The sequence below is a fragment of the Neofelis nebulosa genome, chromosome 15 (genome assembly GCF_028018385.1).
Source record: "Neofelis nebulosa isolate mNeoNeb1 chromosome 15, mNeoNeb1.pri, whole genome shotgun sequence".
Lineage (NCBI taxonomy): Eukaryota > Metazoa > Chordata > Mammalia > Carnivora > Felidae > Neofelis > Neofelis nebulosa.
The window spans coordinates 5626229-5642882 of record NC_080796.1 but is presented as its reverse complement, the minus strand read 5'-3'; the positions used below and the strand labels follow the sequence as shown (position 1 = coordinate 5642882).

The 16654-nt window shown below is 47.3% G+C and overlaps 1 protein-coding gene and 1 long non-coding RNA gene across 4 annotated transcripts in view; one reads left to right on the top strand and one right to left on the bottom strand.

Moving 5' to 3' along the window:
• The window catches only part of LOC131495915 (piwi-like protein 3), a 119599-nt gene that overhangs the window by 23851 nt on the left and 79094 nt on the right, over positions 1-16654 (top strand). The gene's annotated exons all lie outside the window — the stretch shown is intronic.
• Positions 1111-3467, bottom strand: LOC131495978 (uncharacterized). Its single transcript, XR_009254234.1, has 3 exons — positions 3168-3467; positions 1603-1774; positions 1111-1137 (listed from the first exon to the last, which is right to left on the bottom strand). It is a non-coding gene; the product is annotated as an uncharacterized LOC131495978 (long non-coding RNA).

The window sequence follows — 16654 nt, the reverse complement described above, 5'->3', positions numbered from 1 at the left end:
TCATGATGTAAACTCATAGCACTGCTCTTTGGTTCTCCCCTTGATTTTAGGAAACCAAATAGCACACAGTGCTTGAGTCAAAGGTCCCCAAAAGCAAATGAATAGTATGCCTGTAAAAGGATTTTTTTCGCCTGGGATGTATCTGCCAAGACCACTTAGGATGGCGACTACAAAATTCTTCACCCAAGCTGGAAAAATTGCTGCCTACGAAAAAGATCCTAGGACACTGTTTGTTACCAGGTTTGCCGCTGCCAGTGGTAAATGTCCCCCTGACCAAGGTTACAGTTGGCAAGAGCCATATACTCACCACTCTCCCCACCAGGGAAAGTAAGAATATCATCTACCATGTAAATGTTAATATTTACAACAGAGTTGATTAGAAACACCCTAAGAACACACTTGTGTTCCTCAGGGAAAAACAGGCAAGCTCACCTCACCAACAGCCTGGTGCCTCCTTAAAGGAGCGCCCCGCTCCTTTTCCTCCTTCGGGACACCTAGAAAGACACAGAATACACGTCAGTACCTTGTTGGTGCTGTTTAAGAATAACACAGGGACTGTTCCTTGATATGAACATGGGCAGGAGCACATGGAGGCTTAGGTTACCTTCATGGACTGAATCTTACTGCTGAGCCACGCTCAGCTGTATTTCTTGAAGTATGCACTATGAGGAGTTTTTGAGAATGTAGACATTGGTCATTGTGCCATGTCAGTGGCACATATCTCCAGGGCAAACCCACATCTCTCTATCTATCTCTCCCAGTCTTTCAATGTGTCCGTCTTTTTATGTGTGTGTTTTTGTCTGTCTCTGAGTGTCTCAAGAAAACATACACACACACACACAATCACGTGACATACACACACATACCGAACAACCCCAAGAGTCATGCACACAAAATCACTCCGCCCACAAGGAATACATTATCTTTCTCATACTGTAGAAATATCGTATAGTTTTTAACCTGGGACATCGGTCCTTCCCCCACCCTCAAGCACCAGTCCTCCCAGGACTCTGGAATTAGGGTAGCTCTCCAGACCGAAGACAACAAGAATGCCCCACCTACATCACCACCTAACATTTTCCTCAGCAAGACACTGTGTCCAGGATACATACCTTTTTCCCTTGCTCCTGCGGCTACCTGAATGTTAGGAAAGAAAACACCATCAGGGTGAGATCATGATATACGGTATTTGCACCACTCTTTGGTTCTCTTGGTGACTTTCGGATACAAGATGGGACACAGTGGTTGAGTCAAAGGCCACAAAACCCAATGAATAGGATGCGTGTCAGAAGTTGTTTTTCCCTGGGATGTGTCTCAAGACCAATTAGGATGCCAACTACAAAATTCTTCACCTATGTAGGAAAAATTGCTGCTGACGAAAAATATCCAATAACACTCTTTCTTACCAGGTTTGGCACTGCCAGTGGTAAATATCCCCCTGACCAGGGTTACAGTTGGTAAGAGGCAGCCACTCACCACTCTCCCCACCAGCAAAAGTAACAATATCATCTCAAATGTACATTGTCACATATACAACAGAAGTTGATTGGAAAGGCTCTAAGAAAGCAATTGTGTTTGTCAGGGAAAGACAGGCAAGCTCACCTCAGCAACAGCCTGCTGCCTCCTTTCAGGAATGGCCAGCAGCTTTTTCTCCTTAGGGACACCTAGAAGGACACAGAATACACATCAGTACCTTGTTGGTGCTGCTCAAGAATAACTCAGGGACTGTTCCTTGATATGAACATGGGCCAGAGCATATGGAGGCTCTGGTTACCTGCATGGACTGAATGTTACTGCTGAGCGACCGTCAGCACTATTCCTTGAAGTGTGCAGTATGAGGATTTTTTTGAGAATGCAGATATTCGTCTTGTGAGGTGTCAGTGGCACATATCTCCGGGGGAAAAGCACATCTCTCTCTCTCTCTCTCTCTCTCTCTCTCTCTCTCTCTCTCTCTCTCTCTGACCTCACTCTGTTATGAGTGTGTCTCGTTCTCTTTGTGTGTTTCCCTGTACCTCATTTTCTGTCTCTCTCAAACACGCGTGTGCGCACACACACACACACACCACAGTGAATACATTGCCTTCTCACATTGTAAACATGGAAATAGGTTTTCCCCTGGGAAATCTGTCTTGTCTCCACACCCTAAAGCCTCGGTCCTACAAGGGACCTAGAGTCAGGGTAGCTCTGCAGAATGATGCCCCAGATTCCTGCCCCAGATTCCTGACCATATGGATATTTTCATCAGCAGGAGACAGATGCCAAAATACCTACCATATCCCATCGCTCTCTGGACGACCTGAATGTAGAGAGAAGAAACACTATCAGGGTGAGATCATGATGTACACTCATAGCACTGCTCTTTGGTTCTCCTATGACTTTAGGAAACTAGATGGCACACAGTGCTTGAGTCAAAGGGCCCCAAAAGCAAATGAATAGGATGCCTGTCAGAAGTTGTTTTTCCTGTGGATGTGTCTCTCGTGAACACTTTGGATGCCGAGTACAAAATTCTTCACCCAAGTAGGAAAAATTGCTGCTGATGAAAAAGTGCTGATAACACTCTTTCTTACCAGCTTTGGCATGGCCAGTGGTAAATGCCCCCTGACCAATGTTAAAAATGGCAAGAGCCACCCACTCACCAGTCTCCCCAGCAGGGAAAGTAGCAATACCAACTAAAATGTACATTGTCGTATTTACAACAGAAGTTGATTGGAAAGACTCTAAGAAAGCACTTGTGAGGGGCGTCAGGGTGGCGCAGTCGGTAAAGCGTCCGACTTCAGCCAGGTCAAGATCTCGCAGTCTGTGAGTTCGACCCCCGCATCAGGCTCTGGCCTGATGGCTTGGAGCCTGGAGCCTGTTTCCGATTCTATGTCTCCCTCTCTCTCTGCCCCTCCCCCGTTCATGCTCTGTCTCTCTCTGTCCCAAAAAAAAATAAAAAACGTTGAAAAATAATTTTAAGAAAGCACTTGTGTTCCCCAGGGTAAGACAGGCAAACTCACCTCAGCAAAAGCCTGCTGCCTCCTTTGAAGAATGGCCCGCAGCTTTTCCACCTTACGGACATCTAGAAGGAAACAGATTACATGTCAGTATCTTCTTGGTGCTGCTCAAGATTACCTCCGGGACTCTTCCTTACATGAACATGGGCCAGAGCATACGGAGGCTTTTGTTACCTGTAGGGACTGTTACTGCTGAGCCACACTCAGCAGTATTCCTTCAAGTGTGCAGTATGCAGAGATTTTTGAGAATGTACACTTTGGTCATTTTTCAGTGTCAGGGGCACATATCTCTTGGGCAAACCCACATCTCTCTCTCTCTCTCTGTCTCTCTCTCTTTCAATGTGTCTGTCTCTTTCTGTATGTGGCTTTGTCTCTGAGTCTCTCAACAAAGGACACACACAGACACAACATACACAATCACAATCCCGCGACACACACACACATAAAGAACAACCCCCAGAGTCAACACAGAAAATTACAACCGCACACAAAAAACACAGTTGCTTTCTTCTACTGTAGAAACATCACCTAGTTTGTCACTTGGGATGTAGGTCTTTCCACCAGTGCTCCCAGGACTCTGCATTGTAGATATTGGTCATTGTCCTGTGTCAATGGCCCATATCTCTGGGCCAACGCACATCTCTGTCTCTCACTCTCCCTCTCCTTCATTGTGTCTGTCTCTTTCTGTGTGTGGCTCTGTCTCTCTGTCTGTGAGTCTCTCAGGAAAACACACAAACACACAGAGATACGCATACACACTGACAGTCATGCGACATACAGACACATACAGAACAACCCGAAGACTCGTGCACAAAGAATCACACCGAGCGGAAGGAATACATTATCTTTCTCATCGAAAGAAACATGGACATAGACTTCACCTGGGATGTCGGTCTTTCCCCCCGACACTCAAGCACCATTCCACCAAGACCCTGATATCTGGGTACTCTCCGGACTGAAGAAAACAAGCATACCCCACCTAAACCGCCTCCGAAACATTTTCCTCAGCAAGAAACAAGGCCCAAAACACATACCTTTTTGTCGTGTTCCTACGGCCACCTGGATGATAGAAAAGAAAACAACATCAGGGTGAGATCATGATATACACTATGTGCAACACTCTTCAGTTTCTTGGTGACTTTGGACACAGGATGGACACAGCGATTGAGTCAAAGTCCACGAAAGCAAATGAATAGGATGCCTATCACAAGTCATTTTTCCTAGAGATGTGTCTCTAAAGAACACTGAGGATGCAGCCTACAAAATACTTCACCAAACAGGGAAAAGTGCTGCTGCCGAAAAAGATCCTAGGACACTGTTTATTACCAGGTTTGCAACTGCCAGTGGTAAATGTCCCCCTGACCAAGGTGACCGTTGGCAAGAGGCAACCACTCTCCACTGTCCCCATCAGGGAAAGTAACAGTATCATCGAAAATGTAGACTGTCATATGTACAGCAGGGTTTGATGGGAAAGCCTCTAAGAAAGCAATTGTGTTCCTCATGGAAAGACAGGCAAGCTCACCTCAGCACCAGCCTGCTGCCTCCTATCAGGATGGGGCCGCCGCTTTTTCACCTTAGCGACACCTACAAGGACACAGAATACATGTCAGTGTCTTCTTGATGCTGCTCAAGAACGCCTCCGGGACTCTTCCTTATATGAACACGGGCGAGAGCACACGGACGCTTTTGTTAACGGCATGGACCGAATGGTACTGCAGAGCCACGCTCAGCAGTATTCCTGGAGGTGTGCAGTATGCAGAGATTTTTGAGAATGTAGACTTTGGTCATTTTTCAGTGTCAGTGGCACATATCTCGTGGGCAAGCTCACGTCTGTCTGTCTCTGTGTCGCTCTCTCTCTCTCACCCTCTCTTGAAATGTGTCTGTCTCTTTCTCTGTGTGGCTTTTTCTCTGCGTCTCTCAAGAAAACACACACACACGCAGACATACACTGTCACGATCCCGACACATACAGCCACATACAGAACAACCCCCAGACTCAACACACAAAATTACACCGCACACAAGGAATACAGTATGTTTCTTCTACTGTAGAAACATCACCTAGTTTGTCACCTGGGACGTTGGTCCTTCCTCCCCCACCCTCGAGCACCAGTCCTCCCAGGACTCTGAATTGTACATATTGGTCATTGTCCAATGTCAGTGGCCCATATCTCTGGGCCAACCCACATCTCTGTCTCTCTCTCTCCCTCTCTTTCACTGTGTCTGTCTCTTTCTGTGTGTGGCTCTGTCTCTCTGTCTCTGAGTCTCTCAAGAAAACACACACACACACCCACACACGCATACACACTCACAATCATGCGACATACAGAGATACAGAACAACCCCAAGACTCATGCACACACAATCACACGGCACAGAAGGAATACATTGTCTTTCTCATACTATAGAAACATGGACATAGATTTCACCTGGGATGTCGGTCTTTCCCCCCCACACTCAAGCACCAGTCCCCTCGGGACTCTGACACCCGGGTACTCTCCAGACTGAAGACAACAAGAATACCCCACCTACACCTCATCGGAAACATTTTCCTCAGCAAGAAAGAGTTTCCAGGACACATACCTTCTTCTCGTGCTCCTACGGCCACCTGAATGTTAGAAAAGAAAACACCATCAGGGTGAGATCATGATGTCCAGTATGTGTACCATTGTTCGGTTCGCTTGGTGAATTTGGGATTCAGGATGGGACACAGTGTTTGAGTCAAAGGCCACAAAAGGAAAGAGAATATGCCTGTCCGAAGTCGTTTGTCCTGGAGATGTGTCTCTAAAGAACACTGAGGATGCAGCCTACAAAATTGTTCACCCAAAAGGAAAAAGTGCTGCTGCCGAAAAAGATCCTAGGATGTTGTTTATTTCCAGGTTTGGCACTGCCAGTGGTAAATGTGCCCCTGACCAAGGGGACAGTTGGCAAGAAACAACCATGGAAATTGACCATATGTTTCTCCCCACAGGGAAAATAACATTATCATCTCAACGGTACATTGTCACATTTGCAACAGATGTTGATTGCAAGGACTCTAAGAAATCACGTGTGTTCCTCAAGGAAAGACAGGAAGCTCACCTCAGCAACAGCCTGGTGACTCAAGACAGGATGCGGCCGGCGCCTTTCCTCCTCAGGAACACCTACAAAGACCAGAATACCTGTCAGTACCATGTTGGTGCTGCTCAAGTATAACTCAGGGACTGTTCCTTGATATGAACATGGGCCAGAGCATATTGAGGCTTCGGTTACCTGCATGGACTAAGTGTCACTGCTGAGCCATGCACAGCAGTATTCCTTGAAGTGTGCAGTAGGAGGTGTGTGTGAGAATGTAGACATTCATCATTGTGCAGTGTCAGTGACACAGATTCTCTGGGCAAATCCACATGTATCTTTCTCTGTCTGTCTTGCAGTGTGTCTGTGTCATTTTGTGTAGCTTACTCTGTGTGTCTCTCAAGAAAACACACTCAACACACATTCACAGTCACAATCACGTGACACACAGACACACCACAGAACAACCCCAGGACTCATGCCCACAGAAACACACCTCACTCGAGGAATACATTATCTTTGTCCTACTGTAGAAATATCATATGGTTTCTCACCTGGGATGTAGGTCCTTCCCCCAACTCACAAGCACCCGTCCCCCCAGGCCTCTGGGATTAGGGTAGTTCTCCAGAATGAAGACAACAACAATGCCCCACCTGCATCACCATCTAAATATTTTCTCAGCAAGAAACAGTTTCCAGGATACATACCTTTGTCCTGTGCTCCTACAGCCACCTGAATGTTAGGAAAGAAAACACCATCAGGGTGAGATCATGATATACCCTATTTACACCACTCTTCAGTTCTCTTTGCGTCTTGACCATACAAGATGGGACACAGCGGTTGAGTCAAAGGCCACAAAGCAAATGAATGGGATGCCTGTCAGAAGTTGTTTCTCCTGGGGATGTGTCTCTCTAGAACAACGAGGATTCCTGCTACGGAATTCTTCACCCACGCAGGACAGATTGCTGCTGACGGAAAAGATCCTAGGACACTGTTTGTTACCAGGTTTGGCACTGCCAGTGGTAAATGTCCCCCTGACCAAGGTGACCGTTGGCAAGAGGCAACCACTCTCCACTGTCCCCATCAGGGAAAGTAACAGTATCATCGAAAATGTAGACTGTCATATGTACAGCAGAGGTTGATGGGAAAGCCTCTAAGAAAGCAATTGTGTTCCTCAGGGAAAGACAGGCAAGCTCACCTCAGCACCAACCTGCTGCCTCCTATCATGATGGGGCCGCCGCTTTTTCACCTTAGCGACACCTACAAGGACACAGAATACATGTCAGTGTCTTCTTGATGCTGCTCAAGAACGCCTCCGGGACTCTTCCTTATATGAACACGGGCGAGAGCACACGGACGCTTTTGTTAACTGCATGGACCGAATGGTACTGCAGAGCCACGCTCAGCAGTATTCCTGGAGGTGTGCAGTATGCAGAGATTTTTGAGAATGTAGACTTTGGTCATTTTTCAGTGTCAGTGGCACATATCTCGTGGGCAAGCCCACGTCTGTCTGTCTCTCTGTCGCTCTCTCTCTCTCACCCTCTCTTGAAATGTGTCTGTCTCTTTCTCTGTGTGGCTTTTTCTCTGCGTCTCTCAAGAAAACACACACACACGCAGACATACACTGTCACGATCCCGACACATACAGCCACATACAGAACAACCCCCAGACTCAACACACAAAATTACACCGCACACAAGGGATACAGTATGTTTCTTCTACTGTAGAAACATCACCTAGTTTGTCACCTGGGACGTTGGTCCTTCCCCCCTCCGACCCTCGAGCACCAGTCCTCCCAGGACTCTGAATTGTACATATTGGTCATTGTCCAATGTCAGTGGCCCATATCTCTGGGCCAACCCACATCTCTGTCTCTCTCTCTCCCTCTCTTTCACTGTGTCTGTCTCTTTCTGTGTGTGGCTCTGTCTCTCTGTCTCTGAGTCTCTCAAGAAAACACACACACACACCCACACACGCATACACACTCACAATCATGCGACATACAGAGATACAGAACAACCCCAAGACTCATGCACACACAATCACACGGCACAGAAGGAATACATTGTCTTTCTCATAATATAGAAACATGGACATAGATTTCACCTGGGATGTCAGTCTTTTCCCCCCACACTCAAGCACCAGTCCCCTCGGGACTCTGACATCCGGGTACTCTCCAGAATGAAGACAACAAGAATACCCCACCTACACCTCATCGGAAACATTTTCCTCAGCAAGAAAGAGTTTCCAGGACACATACCTTCTTCTCGTGCTCCTACGGCCACCTGAATGTTAGAAAAGAAAACACCATCAGGGTGAGATCATGATGTCCAGTATGTGTACCATTGTTCGGTTCGCTTGGTGTCTTTGGGATTCAGGATGGGACACAGTGTTTGAGTCAAAGGCCACAAAAGGAAAGAGAAAATGCCTGTCCGAAGTCGTTTGTCCTGGAGATGTGTCTCTAAAGAACACTGAGGATGCAGCCTACAAAATTGTTCACCCAAAAGGAAAAAGTGCTGCTGCCGAAAAAGATCCTAGGATGTTGTTTATTTCCAGGTTTGGCACTGCCAGTGGTAAATGTGCCCCTGACCAAGGGGACAGTTGGCAAGAAACAACCATGGAAATTGACCATATGTTTCTCCCCACAGGGAAAATAACATTATCATCTCGACGGTACATTGTCACATTTGCAACAGATGTTGATTGCCAAGACTCTAAGAAATCACTTGTGTTCCTCAAGGAAAGACAGGAAGCTCACCTCAGCAACAGCCTGGTGACTCAAGACAGGATGCGGCCGGCGCCTTTCCTCCTCAGGAACACCTACAAAGACCAGAATACCTGTCAGTACCATGTTGGTGCTGCTCAAGTATAACTCAGGGACTGTTCCTTGATATGAACATGGGCCAGAGCATATTGAGGCTTCGGTTACCTGCATGGACTAAGTGTCACTGCTGAGCCATGCACAGCAGTATTCCTTGAAGTGTGCAGTAGGAGGTGTGTGTGAGAATGTAGACATTCATCATTGTGCAGTGTCAGTGACACAGATTCTCTGGGCAAATCCACATGTATCTTTCTCTGTCTGTCTGTCTGTCTGTCTTGCAGTGTGTCTGTGTCATTTTGTGTAGCTTACTCTGTGTGTCTCTCTGGAAAACACACTCAACACACATTCACAGTCACAATCACGTGACACACAGACACACCACAGAACAACCCCAGGACTCATGCCCACAGAAACACACCTCACTCGAGGAATACATTATCTTTGTCCTACTGTAGAAATATCATATGGTTTCTCACCTGGGATGTAGGTCCTTCCCCCAACTCACAAGCACCCGTCCGCCCAGGCCTCTTGGATTAGGGTAGTTCTCCAGAATGAAGACAACAACAATGCCCCACCTGCATCACCATCTAAATATTTTCTCAGCAAGAAACAGTTTCCAGGATACATACCTTTGTCCTGTGCTCCTACAGCCACCTGAATGTTAGGAAAGAAAACACAATCAGGGTGAGATCATGATATACCCTATTTACACCACTCTTCAGTTCTCTTTGCGTCTTGACCATACAAGATGGGACACAGCGGCTGAGTCAAAGGCCACAAAGCAAATGAATGGGATGCCTGTCAGAAGTTGTTTCTCCTGGGGATGTGTCTCTCTAGAACACCGAGGATTCCTGCTACGGAATTCTTCACCCAAGCAGGACAGATTGCTGCTGACGGAAAAGATCCTAGGACACTGTTTGTTACCAGGTTTGGCACTGCCAGTGGTAAATGTCCCCCTGACCAAGGTGACCGTTGGCAAGAGGCAACCACTCTCCACTGTCCCCATCAGGGAAAGTAACAGTATCATCGAAAATGTAGACTGTCATATGTACAGCAGAGGTTGATGGGAAAGCCTCTAAGAAAGCAATTGTGTTCCTAGGGAAAGACAGGCAAGCTCACCTCAGCACCAACCTGCTGCCTCCTATCAGGATGGGGCCGCCGCTTTTTCACCTTAGCGACACCTACAAGGACACAGAATACATGTCAGTGTCTTCTTGATGCTGCTCAAGAACGCCTCCGGGACTCTTCCTTATATGAACACGGGCGAGAGCACACGGACGCTTTTGTTAACTGCATGGACCGAATGGTACTGCAGAGCCACGCTCAGCAGTATTCCTGGAGGTGTGCAGTATGCAGAGATTTTTGAGAATGTAGACTTTGGTCATTTTTCAGTGTCAGTGGCACATATCTCGTGGGCAAGCCCACGTCTGTCTGTCTCTCTGTCGCTCTCTCTCTCTCACCCTCTCTTGAAATGTGTCTGTCTCTTTCTCTGTGTGGCTTTTTCTCTGCGTCTCTCAAGAAAACACACACACACGCAGACATACACTGTCACGATCCCGACACATACAGCCACATACAGAACAACCCCCAGACTCAACACACAAAATTACACCGCACACAAGGGATACAGTATGTTTCTTCTACTGTAGAAACATCACCTAGTTTGTCACCTGGGACGTTGGTCCTTCCCCCCCCGACCCTCGAGCACCAGTCCTCCCAGGACTCTGAATTGTACATATTGGTCATTGTCCAATGTCAGTGGCCCATATCTCTGGGCCAACCCACATCTCTGTCTCTCTCTCTCCCTCTCTTTCACTGTGTCTGTCTCTTTCTGTGTGTGGCTCTGTCTCTCTGTCTCTGAGTCTCTCAAGAAAACACACACACACACACACACACGCATACACACTCACAATCATGCGACATACAGAGATACAGAACAACCCCAAGACTCATGCACACACAATCACACGGCACAGAAGGAATACATTGTCTTTCTCATACTATAGAAACATGGACATAGATTTCACCTGGGATGTCGGTCTTTTCCCGCCACACTCAAGCACCAGTCCCCTCGGGACTCTGACATCCGGGTACTCTCCAGACTGAAGACAACAAGAATACCCCACCTACACCTCATCGGAAACATTTTCCTCAGCAAGAAAGAGTTTCCAGGACACATACCTTCTTCTCGTGCTCCTATGGCCACCTGAATGTTAGAAAAGAAAACACCATCAGGGTGAGATCATGATGTCCAGTATGTGTACCATTGTTCGGTTCGCTTGGTGAATTTGGGATTCAGGATGGGACACAGTGTTTGAGTCAAAGGCCACAAAAGGAAAGAGAAAATGCCTGTCCGAAGTCGTTTGTCCTGGAGATGTGTCTCTAAAGAACACTGAGGATGCAGCCTACAAAATTGTTCACCCAAAAGGAAAAAGTGCTGCTGCCGAAAAAGATCCTAGGATGTTGTTTATTTCCAGGTTTGGCACTGCCAGTGGTAAATGTGCCCCTGACCAAGGGGACAGTTGGCAAGAAACAACCATGGAAATTGACCATATGTTTCTCCCCACAGGGAAAATACCATTATCATCTCGACGGTACATTGTCACATTTGCAACAGATGTTGATTGCCAAGACTCTAAGAAATCACTTGTGTTCCTCAAGGAAAGACAGGAAGCTCACCTCAGCAACAGCCTGGTGACTCAAGACAGGATGCGGCCGGCGCCTTTCCTCCTCAGGAACACCTACAAAGACCAGAATACCTGTCAGTACCATGTTGGTGCTGCTCAAGTATAACTCAGGGACTGTTCCTTGATATGAACATGGGCCAGAGCATATTGAGGCTTCGGTTACCTGCATGGACTAAGTGTCACTGCTGAGCCATGCACAGCAGTATTCCTTGAAGTGTGCAGTAGGAGGTGTGTGTGAGAATGTAGACATTCATCATTGTGCAGTGTCAGTGACACAGATTCTCTGGGCAAATCCACATGTATCTTTCTCTGTCTGTCTGTCTGTCTGTCTTGCAGTGTGTCTGTGTCATTTTGTGTAGCTTACTCTGTGTGTCTCTCTGGAAAACACACTCAACACACATTCACAGTCACAATCACGTGACACACAGACACACCACAGAACAACCCCAGGACTCATGCCCACAGAAACACACCTCACTCGAGGAATACATTATCTTTGTCCTACTGTAGAAATATCATATGGTTTCTCACCTGGGATGTAGGTCCTTCCCCCAACTCACAAGCACCCGTCCCCCCAGGCCTCTTGGATTAGGGTAGTTCTCCAGAATGAAGACAACAACAATGCCCCACCTGCATCACCATCTAAATATTTTCTCAGCAAGAAACAGTTTCCAGGATACATACCTTTGTCCTGTGCTCCTACAGCCACCTGAATGTTAGGAAAGAAAACACAATCAGGGTGAGATCATGATATACCCTATTTACACCACTCTTCAGTTCTCTTTGCGTCTTGACCATACAAGATGGGACACAGCGGCTGAGTCAAAGGCCACAAAGCAAATGAATGGGATGCCTGTCAGAAGTTGTTTCTCCTGGGGATGTGTCTCTCTAGAACACCGAGGATTCCTGCTACGGAATTCTTCACCCAAGCAGGACAGATTGCTGCTGACGGAAAAGATCCTAGGACACTGTTTGTTACCAGGTTTGGCACTGCCAGTGGTAAATGTCTCCCTGACCAAGGTGACCGTTGGCAAGAGGCAACCACTCTCCACTGTCCCCATCAGGGAAAGTAACAGTATCATCGAAAATGTAGACTGTCATATGTACAGCAGAGGTTGATGGGAAAGCCTCTAAGAAAGCAATTGTGTTCCTCAGGGAAAGACAGGCAAGCTCACCTCAGCACCAACCTGCTGCGTCGTATCAGGATGGGGCCGCCGCTTTTTCACCTTAGCGACACCTACAAGGACACAGAATACATGTCAGTGTCTTCTTGATGCTGCTCAAGAACGCCTCCGGGACTCTTCCTTATATGAACACGGGCGAGAGCACACGGACGCTTTTGTTAACTGCATGGACCGAATGGTACTGCAGAGCCACGCTCAGCAGTATTCCTGGAGGTGTGCAGTATGCAGAGATTTTTGAGAATGTAGACTTTGGTCATTTTTCAGCGACAGTGGCACATATCTCGTGGGCAAGCCCACGTCTGTCTGTCTCTCTGTCGCTCTCTCTCTCTCACCCTCTCTTGAAATGTGTCTGTCTCTTTCTCTGTGTGGCTTTTTCTCTGCGTCTCTCAAGAAAACACACACACACGCAGACATACACTGTCACGATCCCGACACATACAGCCACATACAGAACAACCCCCAGACTCAACACACAAAATTACACCGCACACAAGGGATACAGTATGTTTCTTCTACTGTAGAAACATCACCTAGTTTGTCACCTGGGACGTTGGTCCTTCCCCCCCCGACCCTCGAGCACCAGTCCTCCCAGGACTCTGAATTGTACATATTGGTCATTGTCCAATGTCAGTGGCCCATATCTCTGGACAAACCCACATCTCTGTCTCTCTCTCTCCCTCTCTTTCACTGTGTCTGTCTCTTTCTGTGTGTGGCTCTGTCTCTCTGTCTCTGAGTCTCTCAAGAAAACACACACACACCCACACACGCATACACACTCACAATCATGCGACATACAGAGATACAGAACAACCCCAAGACTCATGCACACACAATCACACGGCACAGAAGGAATACATTGTCTTTCTCATACTATAGAAACATGGACATAGATTTCACCTGGGATGTCGGTCTTTTCCCGCCACACTCAAGCACCAGTCCCCTCGGGACTCTGACATCCGGGTACTCTCCAGACTGAAGACAACAAGAATACCCCACCTACACCTCATCGGAAACATTTTCCTCAGCAAGAAAGAGTTTCCAGGACACATACCTTCTTCTCGTGCTCCTATGGCCACCTGAATGTTAGAAAAGAAAACACCATCAGGGTGAGATCATGATGTCCAGTATGTGTACCATTGTTCAGTTCGCTTGGTGAATTTGGGATTCAGGATGGGACACAGTGTTTGAGTCAAAGGCCACAAAAGGAAAGAGAAAATGCCTGTCCGAAGTCATTTGTCCTGGAGATGTGTCTCTAAAGAACACTGAGGATGCAGCCTACAAAATTGTTCACCCAAAAGGAAAAAGTGCTGCTGCCGAAAAAGATCCTAGGATGTTGTTTATTTCCAGGTTTGGCACTGCCAGTGGTAAATGTGCCCCTGACCAAGGGGACAGTTGGCAAGAAACAACCATGGAAATTGACCATATGTTTCTCCCCACAGGGAAAATAACATTATCATCTCGACGGTACATTGTCACATTTGCAACAGATGTTGATTGCCAAGACTCTAAGAAATCACTTGTGTTCCTCAAGGAAAGACAGGAAGCTCACCTCAGCAACAGCCTGGTGACTCAAGACAGATTGCGGCCGGCGCCTTTCCTCCTCAGGAACACCTACAAAGATCAGAATACCTGTCAGTACCATGTTGGTGCTGCTCAAGTATAACTCAGGGACTGTTCCTTGATATGAACATGGGCCAGAGCATATTGAGGCTTCGGTTACCTGCATGGACTAAGTGTCACTGCTGAGCCATGCACAGCAGTATTCCTTGAAGTGTGCAGTAGGAGGTGTGTGTGAGAATGTAGACATTCATCATTGTGCAGTGTCAGTGACACAGAATCTCTGGCAAATCCACATGTATCTTTCTCTGTCTGTCTGTCTGTCTGTCTTGCAGTGTGTCTGTGTCATTTTGTGTAGCTTATTCTGTGTGTCTCTCAGGAAAACACACTAAACACACATTCACAGTCACAATCACGTGACACACAGACACACCACAGAACAACCCCAGGACTCATGCCCACAGAAACACACCTCACTCGAGGAATACATTATCTTTGTCCTACTGTAGAAATATCATATGGTTTCTCACCTGGGATGTAGGTCCTTCCCCCAACTCACAAGCACCCGTCCCCCCAGGCCTCTGGGATTAGGGTAGTTCTCCAGAATGAAGACAACAACAATGCCCCACCTGCATCACCATCTAAATATTTTCTCAGCAAGAAACAGTTTCCAGGATACATACCTTTGTCCTGTGCTCCTACAGCCACCTGAATGTTAGGAAAGAAAACACAATCAGGGTGAGATCATGATATACCCTATTTACACCACTCTTCAGTTCTCTTTGCGTCTTGACCATACAAGATGGGACACAGCGGTTGAGTCAAAGGCCACAAAGCAAATGAATGGGATGCCTGTCAGAAGTTGTTTCTCCTGGGGATGTGTCTCTCTAGAACACCGAGGATTCCTGCTACGGAATTCTTCACCCAAGCAGGACAGATTGCTGCTGACGGAAAAGATCCTAGGACACTGTTTGTTAACCAGGTTTGGCACTGCCAGTGGTAAATGTCCCCCTGACCAAGGTGACCGTTGGCAAGAGGCAACCACTCTCCACTGTCCCCATCAGGAAAAGTAACAGTATCATCGAAAATGTAGACTGTCATATGTACAGCAGAGGTTGATGGGAAAGCCTCTAAGAAAGCAATTGTGTTCCTCAGGGAAAGACAGGCAAGCTCACCTCAGCACCAACCTGCTGCCTCCTATCATGATGGGGCCGCCGCTTTTTCACCTTAGCGACACCTACAAGGACACAGAATACATGTCAGTGTCTTCTTGGTGCTGCTCAAGAACGCCTCCGGGACTCTTCCTTATATGAACACGGGCGAGAGCACACGGACGCTTTTGTTAACTGCATGGACCGAATGGTACTGCAGAGCCACGCTCAGCAGTATTCCTGGAGGTGTGCAGTATGCAGAGATTTTTGAGAATGTAGACTTTGGTCATTTTTCAGCGACAGTGGCACATATCTCGTGGGCAAGCCCACGTCTGTCTGTCTCTCTGTCGCTCTCTCTCTCTCACCCTCTCTTGAAATGTGTCTGTCTCTTTCTCTGTGTGGCTTTTTCTCTGCGTCTCTCAAGAAAACACACACACACGCAGACATACACTGTCACGATCCCGACACATACAGCCACATACAGAACAACCCCCAGACTCAACACACAAAATTACACCGCACACAAGGAATACAGTATGTTTCTTCTACTGTAGAAACATCACCTAGTTTGTCACCTGGGACGTTGGTCCTTCCCCCCCCGACCCTCGAGCACCAGTCCTCCCAGGACTCTGAATTGTACATATTGGTCATTGTCCAATGTCAGTGGCCCATATCTCTGGGCCAACCCACATCTCTGTCTCTCTCTCTCCCTCTCTTTCACTGAGTCTGTCTCTTTCTGTGTGTGGCTCTGTCTCTCTGTCTCTGAGTCTCTCAAGAAAACACACACACACACCCACACACGCATACACACTCACAATCATGCGACATACAGAGATACAGAACAACCCCAAGACTCATGCACACACAATCACACGGCACAGAAGGAATACATTGTCTTTCTCATACTATAGAAACATGGACATAGATTTCACCTGGGATGTCGGTCTTTCCCCCCCACACTCAAGCACCAGTCCCCTCGGGACTCTGACATCCGGGTACTCTCCAGACTGAAGACAACAAGAATACCCCACCTACACCTCATCGGAAACATTTTCCTCAGCAAGAAAGAGTTTCCAGGACACATACCTTCTTCTCGTCCTCCTACGGCCACCTGAATGTTAGAAAAGAAAACACCATCAGGGTGAGATCATGATGTCCAGTATGTGTACCATTGTTCGGTTCGCTTGGTGACTTTGGGATTCAGGA